Consider the following 8,936-nt stretch of genomic DNA (forward strand, 5'->3'; position numbering starts at 1 on the left):
ACGGGCCCAGCCGCTCCGCGGCATGTGGGATCCTCCCAGACCGGGGCGCGAACCCGGTTCCCCTGCGTCGGCAGGCGGACGCACAACCACTGTGCCACCAGGGAAGCCCTGTCCGTTTATTTTTATTTTAATTTTTAGTACAGTTTTTAGTGCTTGATATCATTGGTGGATTTTTTTTTCTGGTTTGGTTGCTCTCATCTTTCTTTCTTTTTTTTATATTTAATAATTTTTAAAATTTTAATTACTTTATTTTATTTTATTTTTTCATTCATCTTTCTTTCTTTTTTTCTCCCTTTTCTTCTAAGCTATGTGGTGGACACAGTCTTGGTGCTCTGGCCGTGTGTCACACCTGTCCTCTGAGGCGAGAGAGCCAAGTTCAGGACATTGGTCCACCAGAGACCTCCCAAATCCACATAATATCAAACAGGGAAAGCTCTCCCAGATATCTCCATCTCAACGCTAAGACCCAGCTGCACTCAACAACCAGCAAGCTACAATGCTGGACACCCTATGCCAAACAACGAGCAAGACAGGAACACAACCCTACCCATTAGCAGAGATGCTGCCTAAAATCATAAAAAGGTCACAGACACCACAAAATACACTACTGGACATGGTCCTGCCCACCAGAAAGACAAGATACAGCCTCACCCCCCAGAACACAGGCACCAGTCCCCTCCACCAGGAAGTCTACACAACCCACTGAACCAACCTTATCCACTGGGGGCAGACACCAAAAACAACGGGAACTACAAACCTGCAGCCTGTGAAAAGGAGACCCCAAACACAGTAAGTTAAGCAAAATGAGAAGACAGAAAAACACACGGCAGATGAAGTAGCAAGGTAAAAACACACCAGACCACACAAATGAAGAGGAAATAGTCAGTCTACCTGAAAAAGAATTCAGAGTAATGATAGTAAAGATGATCCCAAATCTTGGAAGTAAACTGGAGAAAATACAAGAAACGTTTAAAAACGACCTAGAAGAACTAAAGAGCAAACAATGATGAACAGCACAATAAATGAAATTAAGAATTCTCTAGAAGGAATCAATAGCAGAATAACTGAGGCAGAATAAGGGATAAGGTACCTGGAAGATAAAATAGTGGAAATAAAGACCACATGGTCGAATAAAGATAAAAGAATGAAAATAAGCAAGGACAGTCTCAGAGACCTCTGGGACAACATTTAAGGCACCAACAATTGAATTATAGGAGTCCCAGAAGAAGAAGAGAAAAAGAAAGGGACTGAGAAAATATTTGAAGAGATTATAGTTGAAAACTTCCCTAATATGGGAAAGGAAATAGTCAATCAAGTCCAAGAAGCACAGAGAGTCCCATACAGGATAAATCCAAGGAGTAACACGCCAAGACACATATTAATCTAATTATCAAAAACTAAATACAAAGGAAAAATATTAAAAGCAGCAAGGGAAAAGCAACAAATAATATACTAGGGAATCCCCATAAGGTTAAGAGCTGATCTTTCAGCAGAACTTCTGCAAACCAGAAGGGAGTGGCAGGACATATTTAAAGTGATGAAAGGGGAAAAGCTACAACCAAGATTACTCTCCTGGCAAGGATCTCATTCACTTTTGATGGAGAAATTAAAACCTTTACAGACAAGCAAAAGCTAAGAGAATTCAGCACCACCAAACCAGCTTTGCAACAAATGCTAAAGGAACTTCTCTAGGCAGGAAACACAAGAGAAGGAAAAGATCTACAATAACAAACCCCAAACAATTAAGAAAATGGTAATAGGAACATACATATCCATAACTACCTTAAATATAAATGGATTAAATGCTCCAACCAAAAGACATAGACTTGCTGAATGGATACAAAAACAAGACCTGTATATATGCTGTGGACAAGAGATCCACTTCAGACCTAGGGACACATACAGACTGAAAGTGAGGTGATGGAAAAAGATATTGCATGCAAATGGAACTCAAAAGAAAGCTGGAGTAGCAATTCACATATGAGACAAAATAGACTTTAAAATAAACACTATTACAGGAGACAAAGAAGGACACTACATAATGATCAAGGGATCAATCAAAGAAGAAGATGTAACTGTTGTAAATACTTATGCACCCAACATAGGAACACATCAATACATAAGGCAAATGCTAAAGCCATAAAAGGGAAAATTGACAGTAACACAATAATAGTGGGGGATATTATCACCCCACTTTCAGCAATGGACAGATCATCCAAAATGAAAATAAATAAGGAAACACAAGCTTTATTATTTTACTAACATCTTCATTGGAGTATAATCGCTTTAAAATGGTGTGTTAGTTTCTGCTTTATAACAAAGTGAATCAGCTATATATATACATTTATCCCCATATCTCCTCCCTCCTTCATCCCCCTCCTACCCACCCTATCCCACCCCTCTAGGTGGTCAAAAAGCACCAAGCTGATCTCCCTGTGCTCTATGGCTGCTACCCACTAGCTATCTATTTTACATTTGGTAGTGTATATATATCCATACCAAACTCTCACTTCGTCCCAGCTTACCCTTCCCACTCCCCGGCTCCTCAAGTCCATTCTCTACATATGCGGCTTTATTCCTGTCCTGCCCATAGGTTCTTCTGAACCTTTTTTTAAAAAAAATATTCTATATATATGTGTTAGCATACAGTATTTGTTTATCTCTTTCTGACATACTTCACTCTGTATGACAGACTCTAGGTTCATCCACCTCACTACAAATAACTCAATTTCATTTCTTTTTATGGCTGAGTAATATTCCATTGTATATATGTGCCTACCTTCTTTATCCATTCATCTGTCAATGGACACTTAGGTTGCTTCCATGTGCTGGCTATTTTAAATAGACCTGCAATGAACTTTGTGGTACATGACTCTTTTTGAATTATGGTTTTCTCAGGGTGTATGCCCAATAGTGGGATTGCTGGGTCATATGGTTGTTCAATTTATAGTTTTTTAAGGAACATCCATACTGTTCTCCACAGTGGCTGTATCAATTTACATTCCCACCAACGGTGCAAGAGGGTTCCCTTTTCTCCACACCATCTCCAGTGTTTATTGTTTGTACATTTTTCTATGATGGCCATTCTGACTGGTGTGATATAATACCTCATTGTAGTCTTGATTTGCATTTCTCTAATGATTAGTGATGTTGAGCATCCCTTCATATGTTTGTTGGCAATCTGTATATCTTCTTTGAAGAAAAGTCTATCTAGGTCTCCTGCCCATTTTTGGATTGGGTTGTTTGTTTCTTTGATACAGAGCTGCATGAGCTGCTTGTATATTTTGGAGATTAATCCTTTGTCCGTTGCTTCATTTGCAAATATTTTCTCCCATTCTGAGGGTTGTCTTTTCACCTTGTTTATGGTTTCCTCTGCTGTGCAAAAGCTTTAAGTTTCATTAGGTCCCATTGTTTATTTTTAATTCCATTTCTCTAGGAGGTGGATCAAAAAGGATCTTGCTGTGATTTATGTCATAGAGTGTTCTGCCTATGTTTTCCTCTAAGAGTTTTACAGTGTCAGGTCTTACATTTAGGTCTTTAATCCATGTTGAGCTTATTTCTGTGTATGGTGTTAGGGAGTGTTCTAGCTTCATTCTTCTACATGTAGCTGTCCAGTTTTCCCAGCATCACTTATTGAAGAGCCTGTCTTTTCTCCATTGTATATTCTTGCCTCCTTTATCAAAGATAAGGTGACCATATGTGCATGGGTTTATATCTGGGCTTTCTATCCTGTTCCATTGATCTATATTTCTGTTTTTTTGCCAGTATCATACTCTCTTGATTACTGTAGCTTTGTAGTACAGTCTGAAGTCAGGGAGTCTGATTCCTACAGCTCCATTTTTCTTTCTCAAAAATTTTTTGGCTATTCGGGGTCTTCTGTGTTTCCATACAAATTGTGAAATTTTTTGTTCTACTTTTGTAAAAAATGCCATTGATAGTTTGAGAGGGATTGCATTGAATCTGTAGATTGCTTTGGATTGTATACTCATTTTCACAATGTTGATTCTTCCAATCCAAGAACATGGTATCTCTCTCCATCTGTTGGTATCATCTTTAATTTCTTTAATCAGTGTCTTATAGTTTTCTGCATACAGGTCTTTTGTATTCTTAGGTAGGTTTATTCGTAGGTATTTAAATTCTTTTTGTTGCAATGGTAAATGGGAGTGTTTTCTTAATTTCACTCTCAGATTTTTCATCATTAGTGTATAGGAATGCAAGAGATTTCTGTGCATTAATTTTGTATCCTGCTACTTTACCAAATTCATTGATTAGCTCTAGTAGTGTTCTGATAGCATCTTTAGGATTCTCTATGTATAGTATCATGTCATCTGCAAACAGTGACAGTTTTACTTCTTCTTTTCCAATTTGGATTCCTTTTATTTCTTTTTCTTCTCTGATTGCTGTACCTAAAGCTTCCAAAATTATGTTGAATAATAGTGGTGAGAGTGGACAACCTTGTCTTGTTCCTGATCTTAGATGAAATGGTTTCAGGCTTTCAACATTGAGAATGATGTTGGATGTGGGTTTGTCACATATGTCCTTTATTATATTCAGGTGAGTTCCCTCTGTGCCTGCTTTCTGGAGAATTTTTATCATAAATAGGTGTGGAATATTGTTGAAAGATTTTGCTGCATCTATTGAGATGATCATATGGTTTTTCTCCTTCAATTGGTTAATATGGTTTATCACATTGATTGATCTGCATATATTGAAGAATCCTTACATTCCTGGAATAAAGCCCACTTCATCATGGTGTATGATCCTTTTAATGTGCTGCTGGATTCTGTTTGCTAGTATTTTGTTAAGGATTTTTGCATCTATGTTCATCAGTTGATATTGTCCCTTAGTTTTCTTTTTTTGTGACATTTTTGTCTGGTTTTGGTATCAAGGTGATGGTGGTCTCGTAGAATGAGTTTGGAAGTGTTCTTCCCTCTGCTATATTTTGGAAGAGCTTGAGAAGGATAGGTGTTATCTCCTCTCTAAATGTTTGATAGGATTCGCCTTTGAAGCCATCTGGTCCTGGGCTTTTGTTTGTTGGAAGATTTTTAATCACAGTTTAAATTTCAGTGCTTCCGGTTGGTCTCTTTTATTTTCTATTTCTTCCTGGTTCAGTCTGGGAAGGTTTTGCTTTTCTAAGAATTTGTCCATTTCTTCCAGGTTGTCCAATTTATTGGCATATAGTTGCTAGTAGTAATCTCTCATGATCCTTTGTATTTCTGCCGTGTTTGTTGTTACTTCTCCTTTTTCATTTCAAATTCTATTGATTTGAGTCTTCTCCCTTTTTCTCTTGATCAATCTGACTAATGGTTTATCAATTTTGTTTATCTTCTCAAAGAACCAGCTTTTAGTTTTATTAATCTTTGCTATTGTTTCCTTCATTTCTTTTTCGTTTATTTCTGATCTGATCTTTATGATTTCTTACCTTCTGCTAACTGTGGGGTTTTTTGTTCTTCTTTCTCTAATTGCTATAAGTGTAAGTTTAAGTTGCTTATTTGAGATTTTTCTTGTTTCCTGAGGTAGGATTGTATTGCTATAAACTTCCCTCTTAGAACTGCTTTTGCTGCATCCCATAGGTTTTGGGTCTTTGTGTTTTCACTGTCATTTGTTTCTAGGTATTTTTTTATTTCCTCATTGATTTCTTCAGTGTTCTCTTGTTTATTAGTAGTGTATTGTTTAGCCTCCATGTGTTTTTAGTTTCTGCAGAAATTTTCCTCTAATTTATATCTAGTCTCATAGTGTGGTGGTCAGAAAAGATACTTATATGATTTCAATTTTCTTAAATTTACCAAGGCTTGATTTGTGACCCAAGATATGATCTATCCTGGAGAATGTTCCATGAACACTTGAGAAAAAAGTGTATTCTGTTGTTTTTGGATGGAATGTGCTATAAATATCAATTCAGTCCACCTTGTTTAATGTGTCATTTAAAGCTTGTGTTTCCTTATTTATTTTCATTTTGGTTGATCAGTCCATTTGTGAAAGTGGGGTGTTAAAGTCCCCCACTATGATTGTGTTACTGGTGATTTACCCTTTTATGGCTGTTAGCATTTGCCTTATGGATTGAGGTGCTCCTATGTTGGGTGCATAAATATTTACAATGTTATATTTTCTGCCTGGATTGATCACTTGTTCATTATGTAGTGTCCTTCTTGGACTCTTGTAATAGTCTTTATTTTAAAGTCTATTTTGTCTGATATGAGAATTGCTACTCCAGCTTTTTTAAAATTTCCATTTGTACAGAATATCTTTTTCCATCCCCTCGCTTCCAGTCTCTCTGTGTCCCTAGGTCTGAAGTGGGTCTCTTGTAGATGGCATATGTATGGGTCTTGTTTTGGTGTCCATTCAGCCAGTCTCCATCTTTTGGTTGGAGCATTTAATCCATTTACATTATGGTAATTATCCATATGTATGTTCCTATTACCATTTTCTTAACTGTTTTGGGTTTGTTATTGTAGGTCTTTTCCTTCTTTTGTGTTTCCTGTCTAGAGAAGTTCCTTTAGCATTTGTTATAAAACTGGTTTGATGGTGTTGAATTCTCTTAGATTTTGCTTGTCTGTAAAGTTTTTAATTTCTCCGTTGAATCTGAATGAGATCCTTGCTGAGTAGAGTAATCTTGGTTGTAGTTTTTTCCTTTTCATGACTTTAAATATGTACTGCTACTCCCTTCTGACTTGCAGAGTTTCTGCTGAAAGATCAGCTGTTAACCTTATGGGGATTCCCTTGTATGTTATTTGTTGTTTTTCCCTTGCTGCTTTTAATATTTTTCCTTTGTATTTAATTTTTGATAATTAGATTAATATGTGTCTTGGTGTGTTTCTCCTTGGATTTATCCTGTATGGGACTCTCTGTGCTTCCTGGACTTGATTGACTATTTCCTTTCCCATATTAGGGAAATTTTCAATTATAATCTCTTCAAATATTTTCTCTCTCCCTTTTTCTCTTCTTCTTCTGGGACCCCTATAATTCAATTGTTGGTGCCTTAAATGTTGTCCCAGAGGTCTCTGAGACTGTCCTCACTTATTTTCATTTTTTTTTCTTTATTCGGCCATGTGGTCCTTATTTCTACTATTTTATCTTCCAAGTCCCTTCTCCGTTCTTCTGCCTCAGTTATTTAGCTATTGATTCCTTCTAGAGAATTTTTAATTTCATTTATTGTGCTGTGCATCATTGTTTGTTTGCTCTTTAGTTCTTCTAGGTCCTTGTTAAATGTTTCTTGTATTTTCTCCATTCTATTTCCAAGATTTTAGATCATCTTTACTATAATTACTCAGAATTCTTTTTCAGGTAGACTGCTTATTTCCTCTTCATTTGTGTGGTCTGGTGGGTTTTTACCTTGCTACTTCATCTGCCGTGTGTTTCTCTATCTTCTCGTTTTACTTAACTTACTGTGTTTGGGGTCTCCTTTTCGTAGGCTGCAGGTTTACAGTTCCCGTTGTTTTTGGTGTCTGCCCCCAGTGGATAAGGTTGGTTCAGTGGGTTGTGCAGGCTTCCTGGTGGAGGGGACTGGTGCCTGTGTTCTGGTGGGTGATGCTGTATCTTGTCTTTCTGGTGGGCCAGACAGCATCCAGTGGTGTGTTTTGGAGTGTTTGTGACCTTTTTATCATCTTAGGCAGCCCCCTACTAATGGGTAGGGTTGTGTTCCTGTCTTGCTTGTTGTTTCGCCTAACGTGTCCAGCACTGTAACTTGCTGGTTGTTGAGTGGAGCTGGGTCTTAGCATTGAGATGGAGATCTCTGGGAGAGCTTTCACCATTTAATATTGCATGGCACCAGGAGGTCTTTGGTGGACAAGTGTCCTGAACTTGGCTCTCCCACCTCAGAGGCACAGGCCTGACATCCGGCTGGAGAACTAAGACCTTGTCAGGCAATAGGCTTACACTGGTCCTCTGGAAGCAGCTTCACAACCACCATATCCCCATTCAAGGCTCTATTAAGAGTAACAACCCCATCAATAAAAATGTCTTGATCACCATGCAGGAAAGGAATGAAGGCTTCATGAAACTTCTTCGATTAATTCTCAGTACACCCTATCATCTTTAATATCCAAATGAGGAAAATGGGATCTGTTCTGGCAACAATTTGACCGATCTGGGACATTGAATAGGAACATATTTACATCTGCAATTTTGATCTCTTTTGATCAAAAGGGCCTTAGAGCCCATGAGCACTAGATGCATCATTACAACAGGGTTTAATGTGGATTGAAACACAAGCTTTAAATGACAAATTAGACAAGATGGGCTTAATTGATATTTATAGGACATTCCATCCCAAAACAACAGAATACAATTTCTTCGCAAGTGCTCATGGAACATTCTCCCGAATAGATCATATCTTGGGTCACAAATAAAGCCTTGGTAAATTTAAGAAAACAGAAATCGTATCAAGTATCTTTTCCGAGCACAATGCTATAAGACTACATATCAATTATAGGAAAAAAACTGTAAATAATATAAACACGTGGAGGCTAAAGAATACGCTACCAAATCACCAAGAGATCACTGAAGAAATCAAAGAGGAAATAAAAAAATACCTAGAAACAAATGACAATGAAAACATGGTGACCCAAAACCTATGGGATGCAGCAAAAGCAGTTCTAAGAGGGAAGTTTATAGCAATACAATCCTACCTCAGGAAACAAGAAAAATCTCAAATAAGCAACCTATCCTTACACCTAAAGCAATTAGAGAAAGAAGAACAAAAAACCCCACAGTTAGCAGAAGGAAAGAAATCATAAAGATCAGGTGAGAAATAAATGAAAAAGAAATGAAGGAAATGATAGCAAAATCAATAAACCTAAAAGCTGGTTCTTTGAGAAGATAAACAAAATTGATAAACCATTACCCAGACTCATTAAGAAAAATAGTGTGAAGGCTCAAATCAACAGAATTAGAAATGAAAAAGGAGAAGTAACAACTGACACTGCAGAAATACAAAG

Source organism: Physeter macrocephalus, chromosome 18, assembly GCF_002837175.3.
Source record: "Physeter macrocephalus isolate SW-GA chromosome 18, ASM283717v5, whole genome shotgun sequence".
NCBI lineage: Eukaryota > Metazoa > Chordata > Mammalia > Artiodactyla > Physeteridae > Physeter > Physeter macrocephalus.